We start from the raw sequence: 20,922 nt of genomic DNA on the forward strand, positions 1-20,922 counted from the left end.
GATTGGTGACCACAGAGTCCAGACCTTCACCCCATTAAGAATCTTTGGGATATGCTAGAGAAGACTTTACACAGCAGTCTAATTCTACTATCATAAGTATACGATTTTGGAAAGAAATTAATGCAAAATAAATGCTTAAAATAATAGGTTATCAAAACCATGCCACAACCATAATCAAAGCAAAAGGCAGTAAAATGAAATAGTAGATTGTATGACTTCTTTTTTGTTTGGCTGGGCAGTGTATTTAGCTCATCCATTACTCATCTACTTTTCCTGCTAGCAGTGCATACTGGGTCCTTTAAAAAAAATCAATATGCTACTACATGTTACATGTTAATAATTACAGTAGTAAAATCAATAAACATCACATATGTTTTACAATCAAGCACTAATGTAAACCAATACACCATCTACTAAGCTCTTGGCATATTAATCTATTTAAGATTGGGGTCATGACAATTTCAAGATTTGTAAATTAATCATTAAGACAAGATGACACCTTGGCACCTCTAATAACTTCATAAATGCATCTGGACATGACCTTTCCAACAGTCATCATTATGCAGTGTACCCCCTGTGTTCATTCTGCACTCAGTTCATACTATAAATGCCACATCATTGTCTTTGTGAACACTTGAGTTCAGTTTGAGTTCAGTTTATGAAGCAAAGGCTCCTGTGTAGCCTACGAAATCAAATCAATTTTCTTGTAAATGACTATGAGAAGGTATTTTGAATGAGCTTTAGACTTGTACAACTGGCATCTACATTTGTTTAGTGTCTTTGTAAAAGCCACAGTAAATTACATAAACAGCATGATTGTCTTCATTTATTTCAGCAACATTAAAGTGTGTTCTCTACCATTCTGTCTATGATTTATAAAGGTGGTTACAAAAATGACTCCACAAACATTTGATTTTCAGATTTTACTAATATCTGTCAAATACTATTTTCATTTTAATATGGGCTCAAAATGAGTGGTGCACTGGGAAATATGGGAGACGCATTAGAGCTGTAAGGAGACGTTACTTTTTTTAAAAATGCTGTCGTAATAGAGAATATTGAGATGTTCTTTAGCTTTTTTTTCATCCAATTTTTGTATTGATTTAGCTTTTTCTTGTAAATCATAATGGTCTATTTGCCAGAGCATGGAGATATTATGATTGTTTTATTGACACTTTGAAAAGCAGTGCAGTGGTCTGTACTGCAGTGTCAATAAAGATGTAATATGTAATTAATCATTGCTGGTTGACAGATTCATTTGGCATTCATTACAGTTTTAAAGCCTTTTTTTAAATCTCTGATACAGAATAGAAGTTCCATGATTTACAGTATTTACAAAAATGGCCATGCCAATTTTGTTAAGCAAGTATTTGGGCAGCTGTAGTTAACAAACCCCAAAATATAAGTGGTCTACATTGACTTGTAATACTGACTATTTGGATACTAAAATTACCTCCATTTATTTTTGTATGTAAACATTGCTATGACTCTCTGCTGCTAAACGTTGTCCATATTACCAAATTCATATTCCTAGTATCCTGCCCTGGACTATTCCACACTTACTCAAACACTCGTACAGCAAAGCCTACTAATGAATGTACACATGACCTACATTAAAAATAGAACCTCAGATTGACTCAAACATTGTTAACATTTCTCTACCAAAGAAATCAGACATTTTGTGACAAGAACTCATGTTACCTTTTTTTTTTTTCTTTGGAGAGGCAGCCTTCACTTGTCCAACATCTCAACCAATTATGCATTCTTTTCATTTTGACAGAGACCTTCCGTTATTCAGTGGAAGTCTTGAAGAAATGCGCCTGTCACTTTTCATCTGATCTTAATTTTGTGGAGGGGAAAAAGATAAAAAGCCACTTGAAATTCACATTTGATATTTGTGTGCACCAACGTCATTGGGTTTGTGTAATCAGTGAGACTGGGAAAACGAGGGCGAACGGAGATTGGCAGAGTGTGAAACGGGACCCAGGGGGAGAAGTGGCGAGTGATTTCCAGGGTCTCTGTTTGTTAATTTGGTCAACATCGCATGGTTATTTGTGTGGAAATGAGCAGCCCCTTTCCCCTGGCACTTTCACTGGGGTTCTGGCTCCCCTTCAGCTCTGTGCAGATATGAGCTAGTGGGATATTGCAGCATGAATAAATCAGCACAGTATGCATGATTTTTTTCCTTTTAAAAAAAGCTTTTTAATCTGTTGCAGGGTTTTATGGTATTTCTGCAGTTTAAACCCCTAGATATTAGCTTTTCTACAGTATATGTTTAGGATGATATTGTGGACTGCCAGAAGTTATACCTGTGCATTATCGTCTACAGCCAAGATTAGATATCCAATCTAAATCTCTCTGTTTCAAGCTGACTTAATACTTTTTGAAGTTTAACATTTTCTTCCACACACTCTGAGCCATTCCCTTTATTTGTGATCGAAAATGTTTATAGTGCCTAAGTCATTGAGAAAATATATATTTGTGTGTGTGTCTGTGTGTGTGTGTGTGTGTGTGTGTGTATATATATATATATATATATATATATATATTATTGATGATATTACATCTGTGTACGGATATGGTTGCTATGGAAGCAACCATAGATCATTACACCTGCCACCTGGCTGCTTGGGCTCTAAGCATGATGGGTGAATCACTTTATGATCTTCCTTCCTTACCCTGAAGTGCACATCGCTCTGGTATGGGGTAAATCTGGACTCGTCAGACCACATGTCTCCATTGCTCCAAATCTTCATTTGCACAATTGCAAGCCTTTTTTAGATTAGTTGTGTCATATACTATAGGCACACAGCTGTTTGGGCCCAGTCCTGTGGGTTATCATTGCATTGTTCATGTAGAAATGCTCTTAATTTCACTATTAAGCATACTGTAGCTATGATTTTTACTGACGACTTCTTACAATGTAACTTCACCAAATGTTGAAATGATCTTATTAATCGTTTTTAATTTTTTGCCCTGACCACATTTTTATCAAGAAGTTGTAGCATTTCAAGTTTTAATAATATGTTCCATGGTTCTAATTCAATGGCAGTATTTTCAATGTTTTATTTTTACTTGATGGAAGTTAAGTTTTTACATTGCAAGTTAAGCCTTTATTTGCTAGCTATATATATATATATATATATATATATATATATATATATATATATATATATATATATATATATATTACTGCACGGTGAAATTCTTTCTTCATAAATTCCAGCATACCTGGAATCAGAGCACAGGGTCAGCCATGATGCAGCGTCCCTGGAGCAGATAGGGTTAAGGGCACAACAATGCTGAAACTGTGCCTTTTTACGACCACAGGATATAAGACAATAAAACCTATTCACTGCATCAGTTAAGCTTGAAAGAACTGTTTACATTTGTAACATATTCTTTGGAATTATGCCATCAAAGGCTCTAAGGATATATCCAATTAAAGGCATCAAGTAACATTTTGGTCAGGAAGTTTATTTAATTAATAATGGGGTTGAAAAAAAATATTTGCTGAAGTAGGATGACATAAACCCAACCACAGAAATTGCATAGTTGACATCAAGTAAATACAATTTTGGCATTTTGTTTTTGCAATGGTCCCAGGCAGCCAAAAAGTGAGCCCAATTTTGGATCAAAGTAGGTTTGAAAATACCATTCTGCTCCCAGTGGCTTAATAGGAAAGTCAGTTTGAAATCCAGTATTGCCACTGCCATCCATTTCTAGGAACTCTCTGAGCAGGTGTGATGGCATATACAATCTCCCCTGTAAATCACAATGACACTAGTAAATCATGAGTGTCTGTGATCCTGGCCAACAGAACTTTACTTTGAATGCGCTATGCTGTCTTGTGGTGCAATATGGGGAAAAGGGTAAATGCCCAACTGAATAAGCTATACGCCTGCATTTATACAAACCACTAAATTAATGAGGGCAGGGAAATAGACAAATGATAATGTTATATTAAGTAAAGTTCAATGGTAACATTTTATATTATTAAAGCGTTACAAAGGTCATGTCAGATAAAAATAATCCTACACAGCGTCACTCACTTTAATAACTGCTTAGAGATGTGACCCATGGTAAAAATGAAGTGCATCAATGCAAAATGCAATCTTTCTAAACAAAAAAAAGATCTTTAACTGGTCACATCCTCTTACACAAAAAAGTCTTAAATTATTTATTTCTTATCTGTAATTGCAATCAATTGCAGCTGACACTGATGTAAGGTCCCTTAATGGCACCTCAGAACTCTTAACATTAATGAACTGTGGCTCAATCTGTCACCACTGATATAACGGTTCTCTTCTCCATAAAACAACTTAAAAGGAGAGAAATAAGGTGACTGTGATAAAAACTGACAAAAAGCAACTATTTTAATTTCTCCCTTGGTATCTTAATAAAGATTGATGCAGAATTTTCAAATTGTTTGAGCAATAAAGAAATGACCTTGCTTGTGTTAAACAAGAGCAACACACGAGAGCAAGTAGGCCAGTTTTTGTCCCTGTGAGTCTAACGCAGTGGCAGGGAGAATAGGGAATTGGAACAGCTGCAAGTCATGAGTGGGTGTTAGTTATGAGAGAGGGAGAGAGAAAGAGCGAGAAAGAAGACTGAAGAGATATATGGAGGCTTTGGGAAATGGGAGAAGCACTCAACAATGCAGGGATAATGCATCCAAACATATTTGTGCCGTTAGAGGAAAAATAGAAGAGAGGCAGAAAGTGTAGAGAGGATTAGCATGACACATGATCGATAGTGAATTAAAGGCCTGGTCCTCTACTCATTAAAGCAAGCACTGACACTACAATGGAAATGACAGTGGAGTGAAAAGTACCATTTGAAAATGCATGCAGAGAGCTGAACTATAATGTCAGTGAGTCATCAAGAAACATAATAACATTGGATTTATTTGCGAAATGAATAAGTGCTACTGTCAGTCATTTTTAGCATGTAATATGCACATTAACAAACAAGGCATCTCATCAACACTTAATATAAATAGACCTCTAATTCCAACACTATCTTCCAACACTTGGAAATTTGTCTTGGAGCTTATCCTCATGGAGACCTGACCATGAAGTCCCCACAAGGTAAGCCTGTCAGATATTCCTATACTAATGAGGACCCCATTAAAATGGCATCCAATGAATATGTGCCTCAAACACGAACAAATACAGCCAATGAAATAAAGCGCTTCGAATTTCTGGTGTCACTTTTGCTGCAAATGCAGTAATTTTTTCAGATTTTGTGGTTATCACACCTTCACAGAGATTTGAAGAATCCTGGCTGTGGATTGTACACAGTGCAACTGGGATTTAAACTTAGCTAGGTAAATGTGTCATCTGCACTACTCAGTGATATCTTGTATATAAAATAAATTCCCTGAACTGCTGCCCATTTCTCTTTACTTTTACTCCAGTCATTCTAAAGGAATCATTTCTGACATTAAGAACTTTCCATTTCATTCTTCCAACTCAATCCAACAGCTTTATTATGGATGTCATGAGTCAGCCATGAAGCCAAGCAGAGGTGGTCCAGGCCATTCAAGATGAAAGGATGAAGGAGAAATATAATATATTGTCATTTCTTTATTCATGTCTCTCTGCAAAGTATGACTTATGTGAAGCATTATTTAAGCAATTTGGAGCAAGCCCTTCCTCTTAGTTAACTTTTAGGATGAGTTAAGCATTAAAGTGCTGCTCATAAAAAGCTAAACTGTGCATATTAATAAAATGAAATGATTGGCTATTACTTGACTGATATTTATTGATGCGGACACTGTCAGTGATTGTCAGTTAATGGTGATAACTCTGTAAGTGGAAGATAATTAATGCCTGTTTAACTAGAGTAAAATGATAGATAGATGGTGCCGTTAAGCATAATGCTTGAGGAAGTAAGTAACTGAATCTATGAATCTAAATTTTCTTAAACACTTTCTGGTATTGTAATGTGCGGCAGCATTTTCTCCAAGGTTATACATTTGGGGATATTATAATAAATGGAAATGGGTAATAACATGTTTTTTTTTGTGTGTTGACAGATTAATTAATGTCATTGCTACGAATGTAGCTAAAGCATGAACATGTAACAAATTATATGAAATGGTAGTTTTTAGCCATTAATTAATTATTACAATTTGTTTATTTTAATAGGCGTAAATGTCTAGGTCTTCATGAGAAAAATTTAGGTTTGAATTTTAAAGTTTTTATTATGGTGTTTTATTAGTGTTGGCAATGTCCAAGGAAGACAAGCTTATTTTGACCTGAAAAAAAAAAAGGTCTCTGACTCAGACGCTGGCTTCAGGGATCCTGTCTGATTAACATTTTAATTAACACAAAATATTGCTAACTCTCGGCCATTCTCAGAGTCTCTACTCAAACAGATTAATTAATGTGTGTTCGCCCTACTCAGCTGGCCTACAAAGTGATTATTAAGGAGAGGGGGGAAAAAAACCTTTGGATGAAAAAATGTCATCACCCAACCCCTTTACTACAGTATATACGATGATTCTTTTCTAAAGCGAAAAACAGGGGTACAACTTCAGACGTGCATTCACAAAACCAAAAAACATCTTAATTTTACAGATTTTTTTTTACCTAATCTAAACCATAGCCCACTTACCATTGTAACCAGAAAGAAGATAAAGAAGAAGCAGAGGTTTTTTGGTTTTTTTTGTAATATCTGCATAATTTAAGACACTGCAGTTTTTTGTTGGGGATTAATTTAAATCTACAGTGTGTTCTTGGTTCATTTTTAAGAAAAACTATAGAAATTATAGATTGTAAAGTAGTTGAAGATATACTTTACATACTTATACAGAATGGGCAATTTTTACATTAAAAATACTTGTATGAACAGTGTTGAGTGTAACGTGTTACAAACTAATGCGTTAAAGTACTTGGATTTCTTTTTTCAAATTCAAATTCAAATTTTATTTGTCACATACACAGTCATACACAGTACGATATTCAGTGAAATGCTTATACAACCCACAGTGACCTTAAAAAGAGAATTAAACCTTATAATAAGAAATAAATATGAATAAAAGAAATACGATAGAAAATTAAATTTAACTAGGATAAAAATAGAAATTAAAATAGAAATATACTGTACATAAAAATAAAAATAGAAATATACTGTACATAGAACATTTCTTTAAAAATTTAATATTGGTAAAGAAAAATGGTGTGAAAATGTGCATAGAAAGTGACTTATGAAGGTGCCTTATTAAAGTGTCTTTGTGCAATGGTCCAGAATGTAAACATAAACATGTAAGTGTAGATGTGAGTGTAGGTGTGTGTGAATGTGTCCAGAGTGTCCATGGATGTTAAAAGATTGTACTAGATCTGCATGGTGATGTAGTTGAGAGACCTTATCGCCTGCGGGAAGAAGCTCCTCCTCAGTCTCTCTGTGTTGGTCTTCAGGGAGCGGAAACGCTTTTCTGACCTCAACAGAGAGAACAGTCCATTGTTGGGATGGCTGAGGTCCTTCACGATCTTCCTGGCCTTGGTCCAGCACAGCTTGCTGTAAATTGAGTGCAGGTCAGGGAGCTCGGTGCGGATGATGAGCTCAGTACAACCCTCTGTAGAGCTCGTCTGTCCTGCATGGTGCTGTTCCCGAACCAGGTCGTGATGTTTCCCGTCAGGATGTTCTCTATGGTGCAGAAGTAGAAATTTCTGAGCACCTTGGAGGGCAGTCTAAAGTCTCTCAAGCGTCTGAGGTGGTACAGACGCTGCCGGGCCTTTTTTACCACGGTGTTGATGTGACAGGACCATGCCAGGTCCTGCGTGATGTGAACACCGAGGTATCTGAAGCTGTCCACTCTCTCCACTGGGCTTCTGTTGATGACTGGAGTCCGGTAGTTCCTCTCCTGCTTTGTATTGAAGTCCACTATTAACTCCTTTGTCTTGCTGACGTTCAGGAGGAGATTGTTCCTCTGGCACCAGTTCTCCAGATTTCCAATCTCCTCCAGGTAGGCCGTCTCGTTGTTGTTTGTGATCAGGCCGACCACGACAGTGCTCGTAGTGGCCACGCAGTCATAGGTGTACAAAGAGTACAGCAGGGGGCTCAGAACACAACCCTGGGGGGCTCCAGTGCTGGGAGTGAGTGAGGCTGAGACATGTCTGCCCATCCTTACTACCTGTGGTCTGCCAGTTACGAAGTTGGATATCCACTGACACATAGATGAGCTGAGTCCGAGGTGCTCCAGCTTGGTGGTGAGTGTGGAGGGAATTATGGTATTAAATGCAGAGCTGTAGTCGATAAAGAGCATTTTAACATAATTCCCTTTCCTAGTGTCCAGGTGAGTAAGTGATGTGTGTAAGAGATGGGAGATTGCATTGTCTGTGAAATGGTTTGGGTGGTATGCAAACTGTAGATGGTCCAGTGTGTTGGGTAGTGAAGAAATGATGAAGTCTCTGACCAGGCGCTCAAAGCACTTCATTAACTTACTGAGGTGAGAGCTACAGGGTGATAATCGTTGAAAAAAGCAGGATGAGGTTTTTTGATGTAAAAAGTAATCTAATGCGTTAAGTTCACCATTTAAGTACTCAGTTATTTAGTTATATATTTTTTTAATTTTAAAAAGTAACGTCCCCCAATAAATAAAATCTGCATAAATGCAGCGTGCAGATTAAATAAAAGGCAACAACATGTGTTGGTATAGTAAATTTGTAATTTCTAAACAAAAAACATCACTGCATTAATGCATAGGGACCCTGTTTCTTTGTTAAACAGCAGCATAACTTTATAAATCCTTTTATTTTTAGGATTTCATTATGTGAAGCATCCGTCATGAAAGTGCATTATATGGCCAAAATTTCTGTGGACATCTGAGCATCACACCCATCCTGTATGTGGTTCATTTCCAAATTGTATCATAAAGTGAAACCACAAAATTGTATAGCTCATGAAGACATGCTGTTCATGAAAACATGGTTTGAAAAGGTTGAAATGGAAGAACTAGAATGTCCTGCTCAGAACCCTGACCTCAACCCTTTAGAAAGAAGGAACATTGACTGTACCCTAGGCCTCCTCATCCAACATCAGTGCCTGACCCTACTATTGCTCATATGGCTGAATTACTTCAAATTTCCAGAGCCACACTCTAATGTCTAGTAAAAAGCTTTTTGGATTGCAGATCTCTGTGCATGGTGTAAGGGTAATTATTTTATTGATGTACATCTTTGACTTAAGCAAATTAAGTAAAGAAGAGATCCCTCAGTGTAATTGATTGCGGACAATGATTGTTGCTGGGACAATTATTAGTTTTACAAAACATTCTAAAAGAATCTATAATTCTTACTCACTGGTCCTCAATTTTTCTCTATTGATCAAGGATGCAAAGTAAAGTACCTCTGAGTGCTAAAGTCTCATAAGGAGTCATAGCTGCTTATTATGAGGTGTGGATGGATGGTATTAAGCACTCGAGTGGGCTAGTGCCCACTTCACAAATACCATTAAAAAAACAACCTCGAACAACAAATTTATCAGTGGTAAATTAACACCTAAAGCATCCCAGTGAAAACAATGCTGCTTCACTGTACACTTGAGGTATTAATTTAACACCTGATTTTGTCATGCTCCAGCTGAGATCGTGACTTGAAGCAACGTTGTTAAGACCAGAACATCTTGTTACTGAACTTGTTAAAGGAAGACCAGCAGCACACGTGGTATTTTAGGATGCCCGGATATATCAACATAAAAAAATCGCTTGTGAATGTAGCATGCTCTTTTTTGTTGCCAGATTTCAAATGTGGCACACAATATAGTGAACAGAGAGAATTACATTAGGAGGTGGAAAATAAGAAGCAGAGGAAATGAATAATTCAGCATTCATGAAGAAAAGCAGCAAGATTCTGCTAATTAGAGTCACATACTTTCTGTAGACTTTCTATAACTGAAAATATAATTTTATGCAACATTTTAAGTTTAACACTTGACCATACAATGTGTGAATCATTCAAAAATGATCAGTTTTATAATTAGAGTATTCACATTTTAAGTCAGATAACAGCCTATTACCACATTCCTCCAACTATCCATCATCTGTTTAGGCCTTATTTGGTTGTAGCATATAAAATATTATAATTAATGTTGTTCTTTTGATTTGTGAAGAATTCTGCCAAGCCAAAATCAAGTCATTTAAATCTGAAATACACCTTAAAGGTAAGGCATTCATGCGAGCCATAAATGCCCTTGTCATTCTTTTGGTTAACTGTCAGAATGTCACATGAAACTGCTGATTTAAAAAGACATGCAATTTTATATTTCTTGCTATAGCAAGCATAGACATCTGGACTTTTGAATCTTGATGGTATTTTTGCACTGATCTGCTGGGGCCTCATCATTTATATTCAAGACAAGAAGAGCTTTTCTGTCATTCCCTCTCATCACAGACATTCTGGAATGAAATACAGTTTACCCAGACCACCATTTTACATAAGGCAATATCAGACAAGGTAGACAGAAGGAAAAAAACAACGAACACATTAATTAATTTCAAGTGTCAGGAATAAATAACTATATTTATTAAAATATAAAATGAACTTTACCTACATCAAGAGCAGAACAACATCATCATACAAATAGTGTTAGAAAAAAGACAATATAATACAATAATAACTGCTAATAGCAATGAATAACACTTTCTATAAATACCATATTTCTACATTATTATGAAAATGTTTATATTATTAAAACTATGCTTTCTTGTATAAACTGTACATGCATGATGGTAATTATTCCTCAATTGTTCCATAAAAGTTGGATCTGGGATATGCAAAAATAATTATCATTTTATACATCAAAGTTTAACACTTGACCATACAATGTGTAAATAGTTAAAAAAATGATCAGTTTTATAAATAAAGTATTAACTCTTATTATAAAATTGAATATACGGTTGAATATACTGCACAAGAGCTCTGACTCGGGGCACACCACAGACACACAGAGGCGAGGTCTTATGAGAAAAGGGTAGTTTTATTAGGAAATGAAGAAAAGTGTGAAATGTAAAGAGGGGGGAGGGAAGAAAGGAAAGGAGTGAGGTTGTGCATGTACGGGTCGCAAGCAGTGTCCAGCTGGCATACAGGCACGCAGCTGTGGCAAAGTAGGCTCGTGAAAACGGCTCCTCAGTGGCACAGTTGGAGTCATGTCTGGAGTCAAACGCAGCAAACATTGAGGGAGGGACTCCCTCAGCAACCCAGGCCATCCTATGCACCCAAATAAATTTAGACCATAGACATCCCTTTTTTTTTTTACTGAATTAAATGTATTACACAGTATGACAACCGTATTTAAATATTTATAAGCAACTTTGAAGTAAAGCAGTCCTTATATCTTGCACATGCAAGCCTCAAGGCTTCTAATTAATAGAGGTCCTAAGTCTGTTCTTTACAAACTTCAATGTAGAGAAGCTTGTGCCAGACTCTGCTCTCCAACCTTAAAACCCTCATCAGCACCTAAAAGGTTGGCATCTTCTTCTGAGAGCTTTGAGAGCTCCACTGTATATACTGTATACATACACTACCATTCAAAAGTTTTAGAACACTTTCTAACTCCATGATCCCTCCTGATTTTTATTTCTTTCTACATTGTAAAGGAATGCTGAAGGCGTCCAAAAATGCATTAATCTCCTCTGAACAGTTGATATTGAGATGTGTCTGCTACTTATGCGTAAAGACTTCATAACGCCTCTAATCTGAGGTGCTGTTTATTGGTCATTTTTCAGGCTGATAACTCTAAATGAACTTCTCATCTGCGGCAGAGGTAGGTTTTGGTCTCGTCCTCCTGGGATGGTCTTCATGAGAGCCAGTTTCATTTTGGTGCTTGACGGATTTTGCAAATGCACTTGACAATACTGTGTCTTAAAATAACAACTAACTGTTGTTTTTCTTGTTGTTACGTAATTACCTAATCCCATATGTGTTATTTTATAGTTTTGAAATCCCCAGTATTGTTGTAGAATGTAAAAAATAAATCATTAAACCAAAAAAAAAAGAAATTTGCAAGTGTTTGCACTAAAACTTTTGAACGCTAGTGTACGTATATATCCCCAAGATAGGAACACGCTCTTGTTTGTAAATTCAACAAACATTGTATAGGTATTAGGATATTTACATTTAGGCATTTGGCAGACGCTTTTATCCAGAGCGACTTCCATTTTTATCTCATTATACATCTGACGGTTAAGGGTTAAGTGCCTTAAGGGCCCAAAACTTGGTGGTTGTCGGGTTTGAACCTGGGACCTTCTGAACTGTAGTCCAATGCCTTAACCACTGAGCTACCCCTGGCCCTAGGATACTAACACAACTGGCTACACACAGTATAAAATTAACATGTTCCTTAATCTTGTCCTTGTTCTTTAGAATTGTGCCAATGGTCGAATGATTCCTATTAAAAAAAACGAGCACATGACAATGTTTGCCAGATGTATGCTTATATAAAAATATTTATTAATAAAAATGCATCCCGTTTGTTTTTCCTTTTTTTACCTAGTGAGAGATGTTTTGGAGTTACTTATACTACTACTGCATAAACATCATAACCACAATAATCTGGGCCAATTAACGGCTGATGTAAAAGAAGCAAACCAAACACCATGAAACAGCAGGATGCATCAAAAACATATTTGCATGACTGAGAAAACTAGCAGAATGAGAGGAGGGGGGTGTGCCACATCATGAAACTACTGTATATGAACATGTAGCAAAGGGGAAAATTTTAAGGATGGGGAAATTTAACATTTAATGTGATTTATATGTCTTGGTATACTTAAGGATTGTCTGTCAGCAAAGTTTATCACATAAAAATATCTCACTATGAAATTTTATTACCTGTATTTATACAAACCCAAAAAGGGAGAAACTTTGCATATCCTATTCAACCTGCCTGTTTTATATGTAATTATATAAATCTAAATCCTGAAATGTTATGCTATACACATGTTTGTTAAAAACACTATGCATAGCATGTATCAGCTTATACAGTAAGTGCATTGGATAGGATAGATGGTTTCTGAAAATTATTACTATTTCATTTATCTTTAAATTTTATCCTTAAATTTTCTTGCCATAAAAAAACAACCGTCTAATTGAACTGTTACTTGTGCATATGGAAGCAATATGTCTACAGTGAAAGAGACATCAGTTGAATATTGTATGCACTGTCCTTCACACAAATACAGTCTGTGCTGCCATGTGTCTGATAAAGAAGATTTGCTTTAACACTCTAATTATTTCTGGTTACTGCTGGGTCTCCTGTGCCATGTGGAGCATCTAAGCCATTGTTACGCTGCCAAAAATTACTGGAGCCATAAGAGAGTTTGCTCAATCAAATAGCCATTCAGCCAGCTCACTGAAGATCACCTATGCACAATGTCTACAGAAAGGTCTATTTTCATAAATAAATCACATAATTCAGTGAACTAATAAGCCCTGTATTTAATCAAAGCCTAAAGTTTAAAATTTATGGTGAGACATGTAGTTGGACAATCTGCACTATATTTGCATTCGATAACCAGAATTTAACAGCCGCAACAGTTTCAACATTAATAAACCCATAATGAAGAATTTAAATAGGGAATAAACATGATAGGGTGCTGTGTAGGAATATAACCAAAAAAGTGGTATTAAATACAGTATACTTATTTATTCATCTTCTATATTGATTATCCGGGTGGGGTACATCCTGGACAGGGTGCCAATTCATCACAGGGCACACAGGCACATATATCCAAAACACAAATTAGAGTAATCTGCATGTCTTTAGACTGTGTGAGGAAATGTTTGTACATTGTTTAGAACTCGCTTTGTTAATGATATCTTTACATTGCATACATTATATATATATTAGTTCTGACCAATGTACAGATTTTCATTTCACACATTAGAGGACCAGAAACCAGTCTTAGAAAATATCCTGTCAGTATGTATGTCTGTATGTCTGTATGACTGTCCAGCTTCACGCAAAACTGGCTAAACAGAATTTAATGAAATTTTGCCAGTCCTTTAGTATCTGTCTGAAGTTAAATGGGCACCACAACTTAAATCAAAATTTTGAGTAGTAGTGATGCAATGAGCAGTTATGTGTCAGATTAAATCACAGCAGACATTGCTTTTTTGGACAAATATAGTGCCTTTTCCCTGAGGCGTGGCTAAAAGTGTCACTTAATAGAGCCAATAAATTCAGTGCTTTTTCTCTCTTAAAGAAGCATGACTATACTCGTCAGGCAACAGAGCCAATCAACATGAGAGTTTTGCACCTACAAAGTGCCTAAATCTTTACCAAACAGAAACAAATTTATGACAAAACATGGCTTACTCCAAAAAATTAAACAATAGACTATGAAAAATTAACCCTTAAAGATGTACAGATCATTGTTTAAAACCAGTTTGCCTCATATGTTCCAAAACCGTGGCGATAATAAAAGGTAGTGCTGTGAAGCTCCACTATGAGGTAAAACAAACGTTCGTTAGAAAACCTAAACCAAATGTTTTACTGGTATTATGTAATAATTTCGCGGCTGAAGTGGTATAAGTTAATTAAATATATTAAAAGACTGCATTTTATATACAACAAATTTAACTTCATCAAATTATTGATTATCCATTTTTATTAAATACATTTTTAACTAATTATGCCTTATTTATCATAGAAAGGTACTATACAAATAATAACATACTAAAAAAGGCACCTTAGTATCAGCCTGTGAGTTGGCTTGACTTGCTTATTCTGTATAATAATGATTAATATAAATGCAATTTTTCTTATTAGTCCTTAAGGTTATTTGTACGCATCATACTACCAGTACTATCAAGTGCAAACAAACAACACAACTGGGAAGCTGTTATATGAAGAGTTCTACTGTATATATAATTAATTGTATATCTTTGGGGAGTAAGTGCATGTAAAATTGTTTATTCAATTCAATTCAATTTTATTTATATAGCGCTTTTAACAATGGTCATTGTCTCAAAGCAGCTTCACAAAAAAAAAAAAATAAAGTTTTTTTTTTTTCTAGAAAAGAAAAGAAAAGAAAAGAAAAGAAAATAAGAAAGAAAAGAAAAGAAAATAAGAAAAGAAAAGAAAAGAAGAAAAGAAAAGAAAAGAAAATATTTAGTGGAATATTCTCAACGGAAAAAGCCAGAGAGTAATCCTGAGGAATAGTTCTAGGTGACCATACCCCATTACTGTGTCCTGTCCCATTTTACATTTTTCTTAAGTATTTAAAATTTCAGCACCCACCACTGGGCTTATTACACACAGTTTATTAAATCGGTAATTTGTAGTATTTACTAAATTAAGATGAGTTCATGTGTTATCATTGGTTTTACTGGGAAGTGTCTGTTACATCTCAAATAACTGTGATGTTATTAATATAATTATGATTATTATTATTATAAACACTATAACCCAACCTGCTAGAACCTACATGCACACACACACTTCATTCTCTACTACATAAATAATGGACAATTTAAAGACCCAATCACTTCTTTTTTTTTTTTTTTGCTTTACTATAATTTTTTAGTTGTTTATTTATTTTTCATTTTTTTGTACTGCAATGTACCATATCTGTACCATATTTAATTATTAATTTACAGGTAAGATTTCATTTTACCAGAGCAGACCGCAATACATACTCTTTCTCATTCAAATCCAAAGTATTCAAAACAATGCAAATTTATTGTGCACTTCGAGTGCTGCTGGGCTGTGTATGTCTAAAATATACAGTGTAAGATGCAAAGTTCTTAGGGGGAAAAAGCATATTTAAAAGGAGATGCTTAGAGAATATTGTATTCAGGTAGGGAACAAACTGTAAAGCCACAGCCACATCTGAGTCACCTTTTATGTTGGCCCTTTTAATGTATAAAGGGGATCCACTGGCATTTATCCTTAACTTACACTGGATATTATTCCTAGAAGTACGCTGGCGTTTCAACTACCTTTTCTTCAGTCACTGTTGTTTACCTATTATTCTCTGGAGGTAATACACCTGACAGCTGGTTTACACCAGTGGATCTTCACTTTTAGCTAGATTCGTAAATTGCTTCTTGAGAATAGACACGGCAAATAGTGTCTTAGAACACTTAAGATCATTAGGCTGGGGTGATGCATCAGGCAGGTAGGCTGACATGAGCAGATTAACCTCACTGTTTTTAGAGCGCTGCTCCAAAGTGCAGTTTCCGAACACTGATTTGGCTACTCTGTAGTTTTGTGCGTGTGTGTGTGTGTGTGTGTGTGTGTGTGTTCTCTTCTTTTGCATGTTTAAAAAACTAACAGGCTATAAGTATTGATTTGCAATATGCTACAGTTAAATTTTGCTTTTAGCTCAATTTGTTTTAGTACTCCTCTTTTTATTTAATATAAAAGAGACACTGCAAATAAAAATTATAATAAAAAGTAGCAAGTTGCAAGATTTCCAATATACAGAACCTCCAGAATATAATATTTTCATTAACATGATCGCTGTCCTCAAAGTATGATTGCTCAAGCTCATCAGAATTTGAATGCCCTCACCTGGTACTTATTCATCACCTCTCAATAATTAAATAATAATAATAATAATATTTGTTTTCATTCTGGTTTGCTTAAATATGTATGATTTTCAGCCTTACTTTTCGTTTTTTTAAAGGTTGTTCATCCTGTGCATAATATGTTGTACTGTCCTTTAAAAAAAGATAACATAAATTAATATAATGCAAGTGTAGGTTACTGTTAATGTTGTTTATCATGTATTAGTGTTGAAGTTGTTGGGTTGCTTTGGTTAAGCAATGCATCATAGACCTTAATGACCTACAGTGTATGTATAAATCTATACAGTATGTAGAAGCACACAATGCTCTACAATGACTTTTTATGCAGTACCATTAGGATTTCCCTTCATTAGAACAAAGAGGTCCAAACCCATTATAAGAAAAGCAGAGCCTCTATGCATACAGTGGGCTTCATGAGGACAAGTATCATTAAAGCAGGTGTGGAGGAGCTTGAGTGTCCTGCTGAGAGTTGATGATGTTTTTCAGGATTCAGTGACAGAGCTACAGGAGGGCCCTGCCCCCCTCCCAGTCTAGGTCGGGCCACGGCATACAATATAAAGTAAAAAAAAAAAAATTTAAAAATGGTTTGAGACCAATGGTGCTTTTGCAATATATCCAATGCAATCTTACAATTCCCCAAAAGGCAAAAATAATAAACAAAAATTCCCCATAACTGTCCCAAAGTGAAATAACTAACCTAGGCAACAAAAGAAACACAAATACACAGCTCTTTCCTTAATCTTTAGCTAACCAAAACCAGGAAGAAAATGGGTGTATAAAACACAGGCTTCCTAATAACCACTATTTTCAAATCATACACAGACAACTTAAGCAAGTTCTAAGAGCAAAACACAACATAGTCAGAAACAAGCAAAAGGTCATGCACAGATTAACCAAGACAACATACCAAATCAAAGGAGAAAGCAGATGGTCATACAAGGTATTTCTAAAGAATAACTTAACAACGATAAACTAAAGGAATAGTTTTGTAGCAGTTATAAACAGGCGGGGGTTTATATAGCCTTCCTGTCCTTTGTCCAATCAATGGTTAAGCAGGAGGCAGGAGTAATTAGTATAGAGAGGGCAATCATCCAATAGTTGGCAGGAAGCAGGAAGAAAGAACACTGAAGTGCATGCCAATCCCAGCACTGGCAGAAGCCCTTACATGGCACACAATTTAGGCTATATATATATATATATATATACCAATCAAAAGTCTAGACACACCTTCAAATTCAGTGATCTTTTCTGATTAATAAATTCAAATTCAAATTTTATTAGTCACATACATAGTCATACACAGTACGATATGCAGTGAAAGACTTAAACGACTGGCCGTGACCTTAACATTTTAAAAACAATTAACAAGAAATAAATAGTGCAATAAAATAAGAATAAGTTTAGCTATAGAACCCTAGCTGTAGAAAGTAAAACAAAATATATAAATACTTAAAAAAAAAAAAAAAAAAAATAAGAAATATATAAAATCTTATCTATACAATGTGGAAAAAATTTAAAGATGAATCTGAATAGAAATAAATGGAAATATCCAGGAAGTGTGCAAATGTGCATGAACGTGCAAATGTACAATGTCTATGAATGTCCGGGGTATGTGCGACTGTGCATGAGTTTTTTATTATTTATTTCTACATTGAAAAACAATGCTGAAGGCATCTACACTATATGCAATAATCTCCTCTGAGCAGTTGATATTGAGATGTGTCTGCTACTTACTGTATGCTCTGTCTCTAAAGCCTTCATTAAAGCTCGAACCTGAGGCGCAGTTAATTGGTATTTTTTATGCCAGTAATGAACTTTTCCGCAGCAGCAGAGCTAAGTTTTGGTTTTACTTACCTGGGATGGTCTTCATGAGAGCTAGTTTTATTATGCCGCTTGATGGGTTTGGCAAATGCACTCGACAATATTGTAATTGCAAAAACTGTTCTTCACGTTTAAAGAAAAGCTAACCCAGATAGCACAGGTACGTCGCGGAGACGTCTGCTAAAGAGCGTATCATCTGGTAAACATTGCATTCATTTTTTATAGTCGTTTTTTGATTGCTATAGATCGCCTGTTTGAGCTGTTAAATTATACATCGTTTTTACATCTATACAGCATCTATACGACGTATCTTTATCATCCGAAATTTGCTGGTATGTGGACGGGAAACATACTGTATATATATAAATAATCTGGAAATAGAGTGGAGAAACACCAAAGGAGAATTAACCAGAAGGTGGCAGTTGAGAAGATGTTGGCGGGCGTGGGGAAAGGTAAGCAGGAATTAATTCCCATCTTTCTAAATAGAAACGAAATACTGAACATAAATGTCACCTGCTGTTTAATGATGTTTAGTCACGTTATTTCAGTTTAAGCTATTTCTTGTATTTTTAATCACACTTAAAATACCGACGGTTATATGTGCGTGCTTAATCTGCGGTTCGGTTCTGGTTTCGGTCTGTTCTCATGAGTTGTGAAACGAGAGGAACAAAGTATAAATATTGTTCATTTGCTAAATTAAGTATCATGAATTTTAATTGAATCTATCTCCATATTTTTTCATAGCAGTTTGTGACTGAAAAGTGTCCTGTCTGTATCTGACTTCAAAAGTTTCCTGACCAACCGTATCTAACGGTCATATTTAAAAGACATAACGTACAGTTATAAAGTACAAAATGTTTATGTTGGTGTATAATTTTTTCTATGATTAATACTTATTTGTGGTGTTTTATGTTTTGTATATCACTTGTTAGTTGCTGCTGGTGTAAAACAGGGTTTTTATTAAATATAAAATTAAAATCACCGTTTCATTCCATTTGTCTTATGCTTCCTTCCTTTACAGAATTCTGTTGACCATGGTTAATTATAATTAACCGAGGTTATTTAATTAAAATAATGGGAGGGGGGTGTTTTTAATGAAACGAGGTCCATCTGACATGAATCAGACATTTGGCAGTTGTATGAACACATAATTAACATCGGTACAAATACGTAGGCTAAGCGTCGTTCTAACATCGGGCACGGACGGCTCGGCGACATCTTCCAGATGAGCAATCGCCCTCTGCCAGACATCTGCCAGATAAAAAAGACGAAAAAAAAAGCCCATTTAATTAGAAGGTGTGTCCAAACTTTTAACTGGTACAGATATATATTTAAATAGACATACTGTAGAATTCACATATTTATGAATTCTGATGTTTGCATGTTTGTCACCCTTAAGGATTTGGATCATCATACAAAATTTAACATTGCAGAAAAATAAAAATGCCTAATAAATAAAAACAATTGGAAAACAGTGGATTTCTTCATTAAATGAAAAAAAGCTACCTGGCCCTATTTGAAAAAGTAATTGTCCCCTCGTGATTTTTAAAAAGCTGAGTTACATTTCACTTGCCACACCCAGGCTTGATTACTGCCAGACCTTCATTTAAAAAGAACCTTTTCACAACGCAAGGGATGCTAAAAGATCCTAAATGAGAAAGACGAGATTTAAGAACAGGTAAGAAACAAAATAATTGACATGTGTCAGTCTGGAAAGGGTTACAAAGGCATTTCCAAGGCTTTGGACTCCAGAGAACCTTGAAACAATGGTGAACCTTCCCAGTAGTTGATGGCCTACAAAATTACTCCAGGAGCCAATGTGACCCATCCAGGAGCAGATAAAAGAACCCAGGACAACATCTAAAGAACTGCAGGTCATATTTAAAAGTCATAACGTACAGTTATAAAGTACAGTATTAAGGTTAAGGATTCAACAATAGAGAAGAGAACAAGAGACTGGGTAAAAATGGCATCCATGGGAGAGATACAGTACAAGGCAAAAGCCACTGCTGACCATCAAGAAATTAACAGAGGAAAAAATATCTTGATTCCCCCCAAAACTTTAAAGCAAATATTTAGTAGACTGGTGAGACATAAGCTGAATGTCCATCACATACAGTAACTGTATATCTGACGTAAAGCTAATACAGAATTTCATAAAAGGATTACTGTCAAACATGATGCTGGCAGTCTCATTGTCTGGGGCTGCTTTGCAACTTCAGGATCTGGACAACCTGCCATAATTTATGGAACCATGAATTCTGGGCTCTGCCAGAGAATCCTAAGAACAATTTCCGGCTATCAGTTTGTGACTTCAAGCATGGAAAATGATTCCAAACACACGAACAAGTCCACCTTGGAATGGTTTAAAAAACAAAACAAAATTGAGGTTTTGGAGTAGCCTAGTAATACTGTACACACTTATATCAGATTGAGATGCTGTGGCATGACTTTAAACAGTTTAAACCCTCCACTTTGGCTGATTTAAAACAAGTCTGCAAGAAAAGGGGGGCAAAATTCCTCCAAAGCAATCTGAATGGTTTATTGCCAGTTATCGCAAATG

This window comes from Clarias gariepinus, chromosome 4 (assembly GCF_024256425.1).
Source record: "Clarias gariepinus isolate MV-2021 ecotype Netherlands chromosome 4, CGAR_prim_01v2, whole genome shotgun sequence".
Taxonomy (NCBI): Eukaryota; Metazoa; Chordata; class Actinopteri; order Siluriformes; family Clariidae; genus Clarias; species Clarias gariepinus.